We start from the raw sequence: 15,858 nt of genomic DNA, 5'->3' as shown, positions 1-15,858 counted from the left end.
ACAGGAAAAAATTCTATAATCCCATAAATATTTCAAGAATCAAAAATAGTGAAAGGAAAATAGTGAAAGCAAAATAATAGTTTAGCATACACACAAAAAGCAGGGTCTGTTATTGGGCCATCTTAGATCACCTTCCTAACATAGCACACCTCTCTGGAATCTGCAGTCCTTAGTTGGAGTTTGTTATTTGGAACCTCTACACTGACTTGGGACACATTTTTAACATGCACCATTACATTACTTAACATTTTTCCTTTGCTTTGTGTTCAAATGAATTGAACATCTTAAATGTATAATTCAGTGAATTTTAACAAGTTATACACCTGTGTGAGCATCATATCAGTAGGCAACTTCCACTCCAATCAATCCCCACACCCCCATGGACAACCTGTATTCTTATTTCTTTCACCATATATAAGATTTCCCTGTCTTTAACTCTTTACATAACTTTTATATATTTTTTTCATATCTGCTCAAATAGATTGTAAGCTCCTTTTACCACAGACTGTTTTCAGAGCTGGGACTGTAGACCTTTTAGCCCAGATCCCTCATATTACCCACAAGGAAACAAAGAATCAGAGAAGGTTAGTGTGAAACCTGGGACTAAGACAAGGGAACCAAGCTTCCTCTGGACTGTGCACTTTCCATCATGTTTTAAGTGAGAGATTCACATTTCCACATCCCATTCAATACCTAGTCCAGGTGCTCTGAAATCCCTTTTAATGTAAAAAAAAAAAAATAATAATAATAAAATGAAACTTCCTTCCACTAAGAAGTATTCCCTTCACATTGTCTCTCAGGTGCCCATTAGCCTTTAGGCTGGACCAGGTGGAGAGGCAGAGACAGGGATGTGGTGGAGGGACCCGGGCGGGCAAGTGTGGCAGGGAGTCTGTGCGCCAGGGTGGGTACCTGTGCATAAACAGTCTACTTCCTGCCCAGTCTCTCCTGCTTGTAATTGCCCTTTCAGCTCCTCTTCACTCTTTTTAGTTTAATTTCCCCTCATGAGGTTGTCTTCTCAGTTTCCTCTGCTGCCCTTTCCTTGGGTTTAATCCAGAGGGGGTGAGGATTGGGGGGAAATTTATTCTTCACGCTCAGAGTGGTTCTAAGAGCTGGGTGGGCTTCCATGGCCCTTGGATACAGTAATCTGGGTCCATTCTGCTGGAGTAATTAATCCCAATCCCAGTACTGGATAAATTGGGTCATTTTAGGCAGTTTCTTCATTCGTGAGGAGTACTTAGAAAAGTATTTAAGCGTGCACTAAGTACTCAATAAATATTGGTTGTTATTAACCAATGACATTGGATGAAGTTCTATGGAGATAATCCATATATATGATGAGTGTTTGCAAATGTAAACTATGTGGAAAATGTTGACACAATAAAAGTGGCACAGAAAGAAAAAACAGGTTGGGAAAGAAGACAGAGCATGTTAGAGTAGGGGACCTGAGTGAATGAGTGTATGTATGGTCATGTGGTCTGGGCTCCTCCTAATCTGGAAACTCCCTTTTCTGAATATCCACAGCACTTTGTTTATGATAGTTATCCCAGTCTGCTTTATTGAAATTATTTACATTTTTCCCCTTATGAGAATGTAGGCTCCTCGGGATGAATGATTGCTACGTAAACTAAAATGCATTTTCAATAACTAAAGTTAACTTGTTTCTTCCTACCTATTCCCGCTCCTTACCATGAAATATTCCATGCTTGAATAGAGGTGACGATATATTCAAACATAATGAGAGGCTCATTCAAAGCTTACCTTTAAAAGTTTCTGTTAATTTATGATAAATTTCTATACAGTCATAATTATTTTCCTTCTTTTCTGTTGTTCACCTCCAAAACTCATTGTATTTTTCACTCCAACTGTTAAGTGGTTAGCTTAACAAATTTAAACTTCAAATTCTTGCCAAAGTCCAAAAGTCACTCTTGCCCCTTACCATAAGTGGGTTTCCACAGGAACCATAAGTAATGAATGTATTTCAGGGTCTTTCAGAATGTTTTTCAATTTGAGTCCATTATTCTTTGCTCTAACATTCTGTGAGCAATAATCTAATTCCTTCAGTTTCCCCCATAGAACTATATAGCATGTTTTCATCTTGGCAACTATAATTATTTATCCATTTGGACAGAAAAGAGGGAACTCAGGTCAGTTTTGCATTATTTAATTATGGATAGAATCCATGTGATTATGTATAATACATGCATATTCTTTACAAATCTAGACTGTATACTTGCACAACTATACATTTCAAAATATAGTCATAGGACAATTAAATAATTTTTTCCTTCTGCTTTTTAAAAATGTCATTTTTTTCTGTGCTTCCAATGTCTTAAATGTATGTTTTCTGACATAATAATCAACTCATATTCACTTATCTGCACTGAAATTGGAAGAACATATGAATTTCTATTCATTTCCTATCCCAATCTTTAATAAAAAAAAGTACCATCTATCATAATCTATTTCTAACAGTGATAAATGTTAAAATTTTTTAAATTAGGCATATTCCTCTACAGTGTTTCAGTGTTGAGTTTAGGAGATAGCATACGCAAGTATTTTAACTTGTAACTAGTGCTTACACTAATGGTTCAAAACACAGTACCCTGATTTGAAATCACCTCTACCAACCACACTAAAAATAAACTGTCCCCTCTGCTCAACTTACTTGAACTTTTTAAGATATAGTGATGTTGTTATGCTGCAAACATTTTCATCAAAGAAAAGGAGTGGTGGATTTCAAAACATTATTAATGAATATTTCATTAAGTTGCAAACCAATTGTCACAAAAAGCCTTATATATTACATGTAATTTTTCATAAGTCATTTCATAGCTTCAGCAAGAGGAACGTACTCTATTCAAACTGACTCACGTGATGCTGAGGAAAACTCCGCCGCAACCACCCTCGTCATGCCGACTGGAGGCAGATGGTGCCGATGTGTTCAGCTGAAAGAAGTGTTGATCACAGAGTAACTGCCAATCAAGCACTTGGGAAAGAAATGAGCTCCATCTGTGTTTTAATTACTACAGCAAAACCATCCAGTGTAACTGCCAGAGCTGCACATTTTCATAGAGTACAAGAGATATAACATGTACTCTCTTCCATAAATCTAAGTAAAAATTGTCATATACAGTACTGGCTTAAAAAAGAGCGCTGTCAATGAAGAACAAAATCTAGTGACAGTACAAATATCCTCTCAGAAATATTCCTATTTATTTCTTTTTTACTGCAGCTCCATGTGCTATACACTTTCTTTAAGGTAATTATAATGTATAGGAAAGAACTATATATGTAAGAGGAAAGAGGTAAGGTCTGAAAAGTAAATTATTATCCAAATATTTTGGACACTTAAGAATAATGCTACTAAAATTCAATAAAATGAGAAAATTCACAAATGTATATACTTATATTTATATTATTATATTTATTAATGCATTATTATATTCATATTATAAAATTGTATTTTATTAAAAGAAATATCAGAACTTTCAAAATTTTTCTAAAAAGTGACACGCTTCATTTTCTCCCAAATGATATTAGATTATTTCACTGTTGTTCTGTTTTGTTTTGTTTGCAGAAATAAATGTTTTATAAATGAATTTATTCTGGGATTCCACTTTTTCCATGACTGTGTTAACAGAAAATGTGAATGTACACTTAAACCTTAAAACTGGCACTTCTACCATGGAAGCTGGGTTTCGGGAGCTCTCTATAACTGGGAAGTGCAAGCAAGCAGAAGGAAATACAGGAAGGGATGAAAGGGAAAGAGCCCTTTGCCTTTCCATCTTATATTCTCCCAACTAAGTCTTTTCTTTCACCCTCTCACTAGCACCAACTATTTGGCATCAAGGTTTAGAGAGTAACTTCAGAGAGTTTCAGTTATGTTTTGAAATTTGACAAGGAGTATAAACACACACAAATACTGTGCGCCATAACAAAATAAACTCATTTATCCAATAAGCACCTATCAAGTGCCTATTATATGTTGAGAGCTGAAGCTTAAGATGAATAAAGATGGCCTCTGTCCTAACGATCTCAGAGCCCAGCTAAGTGGCCAATGGCATAAATAACTAAATGCAAAACAAAGACAAACATATAAGGCGTATGAACAAGGTGCATGATTGGTGGCAGAGATGGGGGCAGAATTAATCTTGTCAGGATTCCGGGGAACTTTCAGAGAGACACGTGAGCTTTCATTGGAACAAGGAAGACAGAGGGGAAGAACACAGCAGCTAGAAAGCAGGATGCGGAAAGGCTGGAATGTTTGACAGTTCATAATGTTGCCTCACGCCTATTTATCTCTTGAGACTGGAGAGCTACAAGGTCAAATGCTACCAAGAGGTTATTTGGGATAAGGTATGAAAAGGGCACATTACATTTAGCCATTTAATATCTATTGGTCACTTTTTACAGATTAGTTCCAGGTTTGAAGCAGGTTGAAATGAATTAATAGTGAAGAAGTGGGCAGCAGTTTGAATGAATCAGAAGTGAAGTAGGTAGCAGTGTGGCAGTGAAAGGAGAGAGAGAGGGAGGAGAAAGAGAAGCAGGAGGTCGAGGGAGGTCGATGAGTATCTTCAAGAGGAGACAGGGTGGAAAGAGGTTTAAGATTTGAGTATTATTAAAGTGTGACAGAAATGGCTGCTCTTAGTGATGCTGTAAAAGTTTGGTTTATTTTTTAAATTAATTGAATAATTATGTTTCTTTTTATACTGAATAATCATGAAGTTTATATAATCATATAGAAAATATTTACCTCCAGCTAAAATAATCCAGTTCATTTTTTTCTTATCCAAAGTATCCCCCACACTTAATGCTACCTACCTTCTCATAATTTTCTCATTTGTATCCCCAAATCCCCAGAATAAGTAGTGACAAGACTATTAGTGTATGCTACCTTTTTGTCGCATTGGTAAAGACTTTGTCTTGCTTTCAGTCAATTTACTTCCATAAGCATGGATAATTCAGAATTGAGTATATTTACATTTTTAAAATGTTATAAAAACACAAAACTTCTGAAATGGGTCTCAAAGATCATAATTATAACCCTAAAATCACCACCACTTTATAATAATCAGAACCTTGATCCTCAATTAAATGCTACAAATCAGGGTAACTAAGTAACCAATCTAATATTGACAATGAAACTTTTTAATGGCTTGTATGCTTTCTCTTCCTTTTTTTTTCACTTTAAATTTTTACAGGACTAGAAGTCACATCACCCATTTCCTTTTCCCTGCTCCAACAAATTTTAATTGTTTTTTTTAAAGAAATGTTTTCCATATAAAAACTTTATAGACTCAATTACTAAATCTGGAGTAGAATAAAATACATTGTACTCTTTTTATACTGCTACATTAAAGGTTTGCTTCCCCATTCAAGTAAATGTATTTATGACTTGATAGATTTACAGTGGCAATTAAATAAAAAATAATCCACTATAGCAGTAGATGAAAGTTTCAGAAAATAATAGATTATTTAAATGAGAAAGGGAGGGATTTTAAATTAGGAATAAAAAGAAAAGAATCTTGGGAAGTGACAGGTAAGTCAAAGTGAATTCTTTGACATTTATAACACTTGGGAACTAAAAACTGACTCAAGGCTACCAAAAGTTAACCAAATTTAACTATTTCATATTTCATTGAATGTATAAAGGAATTTCACACAAGGTTTCATAATTTGTTATACAGATACTATATCCTATCAACGATCAGGCCAAAAACCTTTGCAGCTATACTTAGTCCTCTGTTTTGGACCCCAATTATCAGTAAATCTTCTCTACCTTCAAATTCTATTGAGAATCTGATCTCTCTCCATTGCTTCCTGGTCCCTATCACCTCTCGCAAAGATTATCAGTTCCTCCCAAATGATCTCCCCACTTCCACTCTTGGCCTTTTAAGGATTTACGTTCAAAAGAGCAGGCAAGGTGAGCCTTGTGAAAGGCAAGTCAGGTCACATTACTCCTGCGCTCAAACCGCCCTGTGGTTTCTGCTGTCACCAGGACCTACAGGGTCCTGCACAACCTACTTCCCGTTACCTGCTGACCCCATCTCTGGCTACTCTCACCCTCCTTCATCCCAGACACACTGACCTCCTGGTTGTGACTCACACCTGCCCTGCAGAGGCCTGCTCCCTTGCTCTTCCTTGTGGCTGAAACACTCTCCCTGAAGCCCTCAGCATAGCTGCTTTCACCTCTCACCTCTCACCTCCTTCAGGTTTCTGTCCAACAGTAATCTTCAGTGAATCATCTCCAACCATCCAAACTAAAGCTGCAAACACAAACCCCTGTCCCTCCCTACCTTTACTTCCTGCTTTTATTTTTCTACTTAGTGCTAGCCATCCTAATGGTCAATGTATTTTATTTATTTGTTTATTTAATGTCAGTCTTCTCTTACTAAAATGTAAACTCCTGAAGACATGAATGTGTGTTTGTAGATAAATAGCACTTGACACATAGTTGATATCTGGTGAATAAATTAAATCAGACAGTTCAGGGAATAGACAGTTGGTAATAAGACATAAAACTCTTTATTTCCTGTACAATGGTTAAAAGTTTATCCTGGTATAAGTCTCAGGAGTTTTCCCTACAACTTATGTTTTAGGTGAAAAATCCCTTAACAAGCTACCTCTAAGGTCATCATAACTTTAAATGAAGAACTGGCACCAATAATAAAATGTAAGACATGAAGTCAATGGTAATGTCAATCATTTGAGTCCATGCTTAAATAACCAGAACAAATTGATGAGACTATTTCTGATTCTCACAAACACTGGCCAGGCATTTAAAATGCCTTTATCTAAGGCTCCTTGATGTCAGTACAGAAAGGTTTTGAGTGGGCAATGGCAGCAGACTTTAGTTTTTAAAAAGACTTTATGAAGTAGAAAGTATACGTTCACAATCAAAAAAACTTATATAGCATTCTCTGAGTTTCTTTGCAAACATGACTAAAATAATTCTGTTTGTATCCATTTCACTGATCCAAACATGCCAATCACAACATTCCTAATTAGCAGCAAGACAGTTCTCTATACTAGTCATGATCTCTTTCACCAATGAGCCATGTTATTATTAGGCCTGGTCTTCCTTGGGGGTAATTCATGTTTCTGCAGTATGCAAATCTAAAGTTGAGTTTGCTAGATTTCCATTGCCAAATTAAAGCAGTGTCTTTTTCCTATTACCTTTCCCAGATACCTTCATAGCATGAATTCAGAAGTAGCAAGCTCCCAAGTTTAGTCAAATGTGCACTTTGTACTGAGGAGACTTGAAATACACATGAAAACATTTCAGGATTCAGGCGTCATCTCCCTTCAAGCTAAAGACTTCCCAAGGACTGAAATTAACTTTCCTCAATACTTGTCTCCTTCAAGTTTCCGTATTTCTTTTCATCTCCCTATCAATTCTGTCACTGAGGATTAGCTAAATCATCTTTAACTACTTGTCCCTCAATTGCCAAACCCTAACAGTAGATGATTTTCATGCATCTTCTTTCACTTTCACAACTAGCAAGTCCTTAGATTTCAACTGCATGAATACATTATTATCCGTTCAACTGGTCCTCTTGTCTCTGGTCCCTCCATGATCTGAGGGATTATTCTTTTATGCAGAGTTAATCAACTGTCTCTCTACCTATCTTTCCTTTCAGCTACATGATTAAAGTAAATCTTAACCTGCTGTGCTTCTTCTTAAAAGAATTTCAATGGCTCCTTTTCTTCCATTGAATTAGATATAGATCCCTTAGCCTAGGATTTAAGGCCCTCTCTAACAATGCCCCACCGTGACCACCCAGTCTTATCTTCTTCTAGTTAATTTCACTATAGGAAGCAGCAATCCTCTTATCTCCTGAAACACCTGTAGTCATTCTCTTCAAATCCAGGGAGCACTTGTGGTACTAATAAATTCACTTCCTCATCCATTCAACAAATAGTCACTTACCTCCTAATATGTGAGCTGGTGATGTAGCAGTGACCAAAACAAAGGTTCCTGCCCTCATGAAACTTATGTTCTGGTAGGGAAAGGCAAAATAAATTCAATCAATTATATATATATACATATACATACATATATATATATATATATATATGTGTGTGTGTGTGTGTGTGTGTGTGTGTGTATATCTCCTTCTAGTTAAATTTCATTAAGTGTGTTGCTTGCCAAAGCTTTGGGTTTTGTCTGTTTTATTCAATTGTGTTTAATTTTGTAGTTATTTTTTATAAGGTTAAAACAGTTTCCTTCTATCCTTACTTGGCTATGAATTTTTATCATAAATGGACATTGAATTTAATCAAACACTTTTTCTCCATTTTTTGAAATAATCACAAGCTTTTCTCCTTTAATCTGTTAATGTAATGACTTGTGCCAATTGTTTTTCTAATATTAAACCAACCTAGTTTTCCATAAAAAATACAAATTATGTTTTATATTGATAAGCATTAAGAAGAATAAAAAAGCAAGAAGGGGGTTGGATTGTTGGGGTACCGTTGTGTGGGGTAAGCTCATAACTAAATACAGTGTTCAATATAATTCTGCAAAGAAGCACAGACCTGAAGGAGGGGAAGGCATAGGCCCTGCAGATATCTGGAAGAAAAGTCCAAGGGATAGATGGGCATCAGCTTTTATAGGACCTGACTTTTATTCTGAATAAGATAAGAAGCCATTGGAGGGTTTGGCGGAGAGGAGAGACATGAGACATGATCTGCCATGTTTTCAAAGAATTACTTTGGCCATTATATTGAGATTAGGCTGCAGAAGCCTAGAGACAAGTCAAAAGACTATTGTAAGAAGCTAAGCAAGATATGATGGTGGCTTAGACCTGAGTGGGGGTGGTGACATGAAAAGTGGTCAGATTATGGCTATATTTTGAAGGCAGCAGTAACAGGATATGGAGAAAAGAGGAAGAAAGGAGGAAAGGGCAGCTCTAAAACTTTTGACCTGAGTAACTAAAACAGTACTGGTACAATAGAAATACAATGTGAGCCACAAATATAATTCTTAATTATCATATAGTCATATGTAAAAATGTAAAAGGACAAAGATGAAATCCATTTTTAAAATAAAAAAATATTCAATAAGCAACAAATATAAAACATGATCAATATTTTACATTTTGTGAACTAAGCGTTTTAAATCTGGTTTGTATTTTACATTTACAGCACATTTGGACGAGTCACATTTGAGTGCTCAACAGCCATATATGCTTAGTGGCTATCATATTGGGACTGCATGAAATTAGAAGGATGAAGTATTTGTTTTCTTTTTCTTTTTCTTTTTGTAATAGGGTTACTAGTCATAGTTTATATTATAAGTGTAAGTCATGGGAGCAATTCAATGTTTACTAATAAGGATAGTTAATAAATTATTGTATAAGTAGTTAGTAAATGCTAGGTTTCCAAAGAATATTTGGAAAGAATATAGTATATGAAAGAAAAGAAAATGATATGTAAAAAATGTGATCATGCGTGGTGGTGAAAAATAAACACACATACCCACATGAGCCCGGAAAGATACATACCAAAATGTTTTCATTGATTATTTTTGTGATAACTGACATAGAAAAGATTGTAGAAAGAGCAGGTTTGATGGGGGCGGTAGGAGGGGATGATCAGGAGTTTGGGACGTAATTTGTTTAGGATGCCTATCAAATATACCTCAAGTTGTCTAGATTTCAAGACAGAGGTTCAGATCAGTAATAGGAATTTGAAAACTGTCAGTGTATAGATTAAATTTAAAGACAAGAGACTATATGAGATCACAGAGTGAATTTCAACAGAGAACCCAAGGAGCAAGTACTCGGTCCTCAGGTATTCCAACTTTTAGAGTCAGGAAGATGATGTCCAGCAAACGAGATGGAAAAGGAAAGCAAATTAAGCTGAAGTAAAACCAGAAGAATATGGTACTTGTAGGAGTAGAAAATGATCAACTGTTTCAAATGATACTCAAAGTCAGATCTGAGGAGGACTGAGAATTGACCGCAGCTACGACCCAACAGACACTCAGGACCCCGACGTGAGCAGTTTCGGGGACAGGTGGGCTCTGAAAGAAATGGGTTCAAGAGAGACCAGGAGGAATTGTACCACAAAGACATGGACCATGTGAGCAGTTTTGCTGTAAAGGGGGACAAAGAGATAGGTGTGTTTGTATCAGTGTGGTATCATATTCCTTGTGTTTTCATCTCATCCCTCCCACTTTAATATAAGCTCCTTGAAGCAGAGTATGCCTTGATTCTCTGAGCCCAATGTTGTTTTTATGGCAAAGAATTAAAAATGTGTATCTAGCAGTAACACAGTAATTACAGACAGGCTGGCAGACTGACTTCTGAGGTAAACTACTGGATTAACATGAGAGTTCATTCATGATTCAGATCAATAGGAAAAAACCTCAACTCAGGGTAAACACCTCTGATAATTACTGGCTGTCAGGAAGCCTAAGTATAAATTTTTGGATAACTTAGTGAAAGCTTTCATCAAGAATGATCTTTTTCTTTTTTGCCAAATCCCAAGGTTAAAAACCACTAACGCCTACACTTCTTTGACATTACTGCAAAGACAAAAAAAAATCTTCATGCACATAAACCATTGAGATATCTGCTATAACACTTAAAGACCATAGATAGACTGAAAACCAAATCGATACAGGAGATGTTAACAATAACAAATACACTGACTAGAAAAATCAATTATTCTTCTAATTTTCAACATTTTACTGAGTCTGGACAAATTTCAAGTTACTGTTTCTGCACAATCAGGCCTTCAACAACAGTTAAACCTAACTAAAAATCCTCATAGAGCTAATATGTTAGGTAATTCTGGATAATTATCAAGTCTAATATATGTTGATTCTTGGAGCAAGAATGTCTTCCTCTTTAAGTTTCATTCATAAAACATAAGTTGTTTTTAAACAGATGTAGGGATTTCACTTTAAAAGTTTAGCAGCCAAGAACGAGAAATGGTGACCAGAGAATGGGTAGGATGGAGAAATGGTTGTAATGATGTCAAAAAAATGTGAAGTTTTGAGGATTTTAAAACCTGGGTATTAACTAGTTGAAAAGGATAAACTGGTTAATTTAGTGCAGATGTTTCAATGTTTAAACATAGCAATCTACTTTGCTCACTATAAAATGCCTGATAAAACATACAAAGTATAATAATTCAGCTGGTGCTGCTTCTTTACCTTGTCCTATTGAGTTAACAAGACTCCAGTTTCCCAACACAATCTCAGTGCAGTTTCAGGTCCCCTTTTCCTGGTTTGCTAATTGTATGTTCAATTTCTTCTCTCTATAACTAAGCATGTCCTTTTTCTCTGCCCACTCTAATTTTACCTACCTTCCACCCATCAGAAAGAAATATTGGTAACTGTATAATCAAGGGTCTACATGGGAGAAAATGAGGAGCAGAAGCCTCAGTGTGCAGCATGATACTTTATACTCAGTAGGCGTTCGGTAAACAGGAGCTGGGTTACTTAAAATAAGTATTACAGGGAGCCCAGAGGAAGATGGAAACAACAGTAAGGAGAAGGACTAAGATAGGAAGCATTCGTTGTAAAAGTAACTCTGCGTGTGTAATTGTATGCATGCTACGGTTGTGTGTGTATATGCGAAAGAAAGAAAAAGGCATCTATGACAGCTCCCAAGAGAAAGAAATGTGAATGTTAAAGTCAGGCAAATGGGACTAAGAAGTGGGGGGATAAAAAGCTTAACAGGATAACAGTAGGTCTGCCATCAAGAAAACATATCAGTTCATTTCGAATTTTAGCATAAATTTACTTTTCAGTTGAATGCAAATAAAATGAATTTATCAAATCCCAACTGGAGTTTGCCACTTGGCTAAAATTACCATAAAAATAAAACAATAATCGTCATTCAAAGATAAGGAAGTTATTCTCCATATACAGTTCTGCTCTTCGCTGAAACTCCTTGAAATCTGAGGTTACAATGTCCTTTGATTAACTCGCATTGTGCTTAGTGTACTGTCATGTGCACAACGGCATTCAATAGTAATTACTGAGATTGCATTTTGATTGAAGAGGACAAGACTGACCTTTGCCAGTAAGGAAAACAATGCCGCGTGATTCCTGTCATACTCTAATATACCAATTGGTGAGTCATATTTCTCTAGCACTTTCTCTCCTCGGATTCTTGAGAAATCTTTGAACTTAAATTACTGATATTTGTTATTGGAAGGTTTGAATTTATAAAAATATTTTGGTTGGTGAACTCATTCACTTACTTATGAATATTGAAGGCTGCCTGATGGTCTCTAATTGCCTCCGCTCTCCTGTACCCTTGTCGTAGAGAAAAAGCATCTATTTTCCAGCATGGCTATGGCCGAAAGCCAGGAACCAGCCTCCAGCTCCCAACTAGGCTTATGTTTTTTGCAAAGTCATCTAAGAGGGGCATGGGGCACAGTTCTCTCTGCTCTTTCCCATCTCCTGGATAGGCCTACAAAGTAGTGGTCACAGAAAACACCCCTCAGAAGATGACAAGCATCTCTCCCCATGCCTTCGTACCCATCAAGGTATTGCTGCTTGAGCTTCCTTCTCCCTTATTGCTCCATACCACAGATATTGCTTGCAGAACTGGTACCCTTTATTTCCATTAATCCTCTTGCCAATGCAGGCTCTCTTAGAGGAATTAATGGGGGAAAAAATGGTCCACCTACAGAATCTCACTTCCATATCACAAAACTGGCAGAAATAGGGGATTCCACAAATTAAAATAACAAAACTTTATTCGTAAACAATTTCAATAATTGCTTTTTTTTTTTTTTTTTGCAGTTATTGATGAAAGACAAATTAAAGCAATAATAAGTCAAGGAAACCGACTGAATGCAAGGTCAGTGAGGAATTGAGTAGTTTTCTGGTGGTTCTCAGGCCTGCAGAGCCTTCGGTGCAGGAAGACAGGATTACTTCCTAGTTCCTTCACTGACTTGCTGACAGTCTTTACTTCCATTATGGAAAAATCCCCCTAGACCTAAAATCTCTGAGCTAGTTTTCAAAACATCAATTAGAAATCATAACAGTCTTTGAAGTTTTTCATTTTTGAAGTCTCCTTCCATTTTATCAAATACCACAGACCAACTACCATTAAGAACCTCAAAACTCTCCTCTCCATTAGTTCCTTTATCTCTGATTCCTCTCAAAGATAAACTTTTATGATAACTTTTAATAAAGTTAAAGGATCAGTAAAGCAACTGAGCCAGTTCAAAATGATTTAGAGATTAAAGAGTCTTGTCTATAAAGCAGCTGCTTGGTGAAGGTTTTTTTTTTTTTTTTCCTTTCTCTCTCTCTCTCTTTGTTTTTAGGAAACAGAGAATATTTGATCTCTATTAAGTCTAATTTACCATAGTTGGGGAAATTCAGTATTAAATTGAAGATCCTGTATACATTTTAAAAAATGTTTAAAGGTGTTTGGGTTCTATTTATTTATATTAGCACTTGAAATAGCATCTACTATTGCTAGATAAAAGAAACTAAGTACTAAAGTGAGTTTAATGCACACATAAAGAAACAGTTTCAACTAAATACATTTGTATTTATAGAGATATTTTCTATACATGCACAGCCATTTTGTCATTTATCAAATTGTGTAACTGTTTAACTTCTAACTTCATTGTCATATAACATCTTTTCTTTTAATGATGATATTTTGATTGACAAATAAATCCCATGATGGCATAAAATCAGATTTTGCTTTTATAAAGAGTCCTAAGGTTGTTGTACTTCTCTAGTACCAAAAAGGATAAATGTGAAAATAATTACTTCTTGCAAAGAAAGGCACCTTCCACAAGCCCTTGTTTTCTAAGTAAAGGTCCTACAATACTATTCAGTTGTCCTCCAGAAAATGATTCTAAAAATAAAAGGAAATACAAGCAGAAAAACAGCTGTTTTCCTTCCATCTCTTTTCCTTGAGAGAACCACAGCAAGCTGTAATTTTAGGCTTTCTGTCCAAAAGTAATATGCTAATCAGTTTCTCTTCTGTGTCTTTCACCACTGGTGTTCAGCAAAGAAGGTTTAAAAACTACTACTAGATATAAATTATCTTATGCTTACTATAGATGGATGGACCCCTGTGCCATGAAATGGCTCAAATTTATGGTAAACACAGGATGTGAACAACAAAAGAAACTACTTTTGCAGCTGTTGGCTTCAAGTCTAGCGTTATTTATTACGATAATATATTGCACCTTTCCTAGGAAACTGTGTAGGGCATACCTGCCACATTCATCTGCTGGGTCTTGTGAGTCGTATGGCTTAATGCCAGAGCAGTGAATGACAGTGTTATTCAAAACTCAGGGTTACTAGATCTTGCATTTGGGTCTCTAGTGGCCCAGCCATTACCCTTCAGTTTCTTAAGAAACCCAAGCTCATTCACATAGGAGTTAACTAATGGAATTTTCACAATCCCAAATCAGTTTTGTTTAATTAACTTCATCTGATGTGATCGTCTCACTAAAAATATTGAACTGAGAATAGTGTCACTTTATAAGGCTCACATCTGTACCTCAGAGTTTTGAATGTTTGAGTTGGTGAAACATTTCTTTCTAATTTGATTTTACCTCATTAACCATCTTGAAGTATCTTAATATCCTCAGGGAAGACTGCATCCACCCAATTGGGTCAAAATTTCATGGTCTCTGTTGGCAATCACCAGTTTAACTTTTAGAGTTGTCAGTAAAAGTATATGATTTGTGAGTTTAATATTGATAGAATCAGTCATGCATTTTGTAATCTTTCTGTGGGGGTGAGAATAATGGTCCCCAAAGATGTCTGTGTCCTAATCTCCAGAACCTGTGAATATGAGACTTTACATGACAGAAAGAACTTTGCAGATGTGATTAAAGACCTTAAAATGAGAAGATTATTCTGGGTTATCCAGATGGGCCCAGCCTAATCACCCAAGTCCTTTAATGTGGAGAACCTCTCCCAGCTGTGCAGAATCAGAGAGATGGCTGTATAAGGATTCAGTCTGCACTTCCTAGCTGTAAAGATGAAGGAGGGTGGCCATGAGCCAAGGAAAGCAGGTGGCCCATAAAAGCTGGAAAAGACAAGTAAATGGATTCTCCCTTAGAGCCTCCAGAAAGGACTGCAGCCCTGCTGGCACCTTGATTTTGTAGTCCATTGAGACCTGGGGCAGGCTTCTAACCAACAGAGCTATACGATAATCAATTTGTATTCTCTGAACAACCAAGTTTGCACGTCATTTGTTACAGCAACAGAAGAAAATAAATACACTTTCCTAGCTATTCTACTGCTCTAACCACTTCTTCTGGGGTTGGGGTGGGGGAGTTGCCTAGGAAAAAAGTATACAACTAGGGAGTGTGTTGCCGTGCAAACGAAAACCTGCTGATAAGTCTGGGTTCCAGCCCTGGCTCTGCCGTGAAATAAACATGGAAACTGGGCAAAGCACATAACCAACTCCTCAGAACTTGAGTTCCTCTCCAATCACTGGACGAAATGTTTATTTCCAGGTCCATGTTCCCCACATGGTTTCCTCTAATTCTGTTGGATACTGTTTTATTTAGGGCAAAGGGATCCTGTGGTGGGGTGTGGAGTGGGTAGGCTGGTGTATAGTTGTCTGGGTCCCCTAAAAGATTAGGAGAAAACAGTACTAAGGCTGAGTGAGCTATTAGTATGAGTAGGAGTCCCAGGGCGTCCTTAATTGTATTTTCTGTCATATGTTATCATCTCATGCTTTACCGAGCCTATAGACCTGGCATTTCCATGATAACAGCAGGAATAAGTTTAAACATCTGTAAAACTTAACACATTCTTATTATGACATGAAAACTCTATTAAACCAATTTTTAAAAATCACCCTGCCTAAAACTGCTTGGAAACACTTCTTGACTGAAGCATGAAGAAAACTG

At 36.4% G+C, this 15,858-nt stretch overlaps 1 protein-coding gene across 11 annotated transcripts in view; it reads right to left on the bottom strand.

The window, feature by feature from the left end:
• PAM (peptidylglycine alpha-amidating monooxygenase) overlaps window positions 1-15,858 on the bottom strand; it is a 299,875-nt gene that overhangs the window by 207,958 nt on the left and 76,059 nt on the right. For 8 of the 11 annotated variants that reach the window (XM_090276530.1, XM_090276531.1, XM_090276535.1 and 5 more), the window contains exons 3-4: window positions 7,931-8,000; window positions 2,872-2,945 (exon numbers count right to left, since the gene is read on the bottom strand). The exons of 2 other annotated variants lie outside the window; for them this stretch is intronic. The gene's annotated coding sequence lies outside the window, so the exon portion shown is untranslated. The remainder of the gene's footprint in view (window positions 1-2,871; window positions 2,946-7,930; window positions 8,001-15,858) is intronic. One more of the 11 variants, XM_090276526.1, reaches the window with a different exon arrangement.

The sequence above is a fragment of the Furipterus horrens genome, unplaced genomic scaffold (assembly GCF_987537825.1).
Source record: "Furipterus horrens unplaced genomic scaffold, mFurHor1.1.pri manual_scaffold_5, whole genome shotgun sequence".
Classification (NCBI taxonomy): Eukaryota; Metazoa; Chordata; class Mammalia; order Chiroptera; family Furipteridae; genus Furipterus; species Furipterus horrens.
This window is presented reverse-complemented; position numbering and strand designations above follow the sequence as displayed.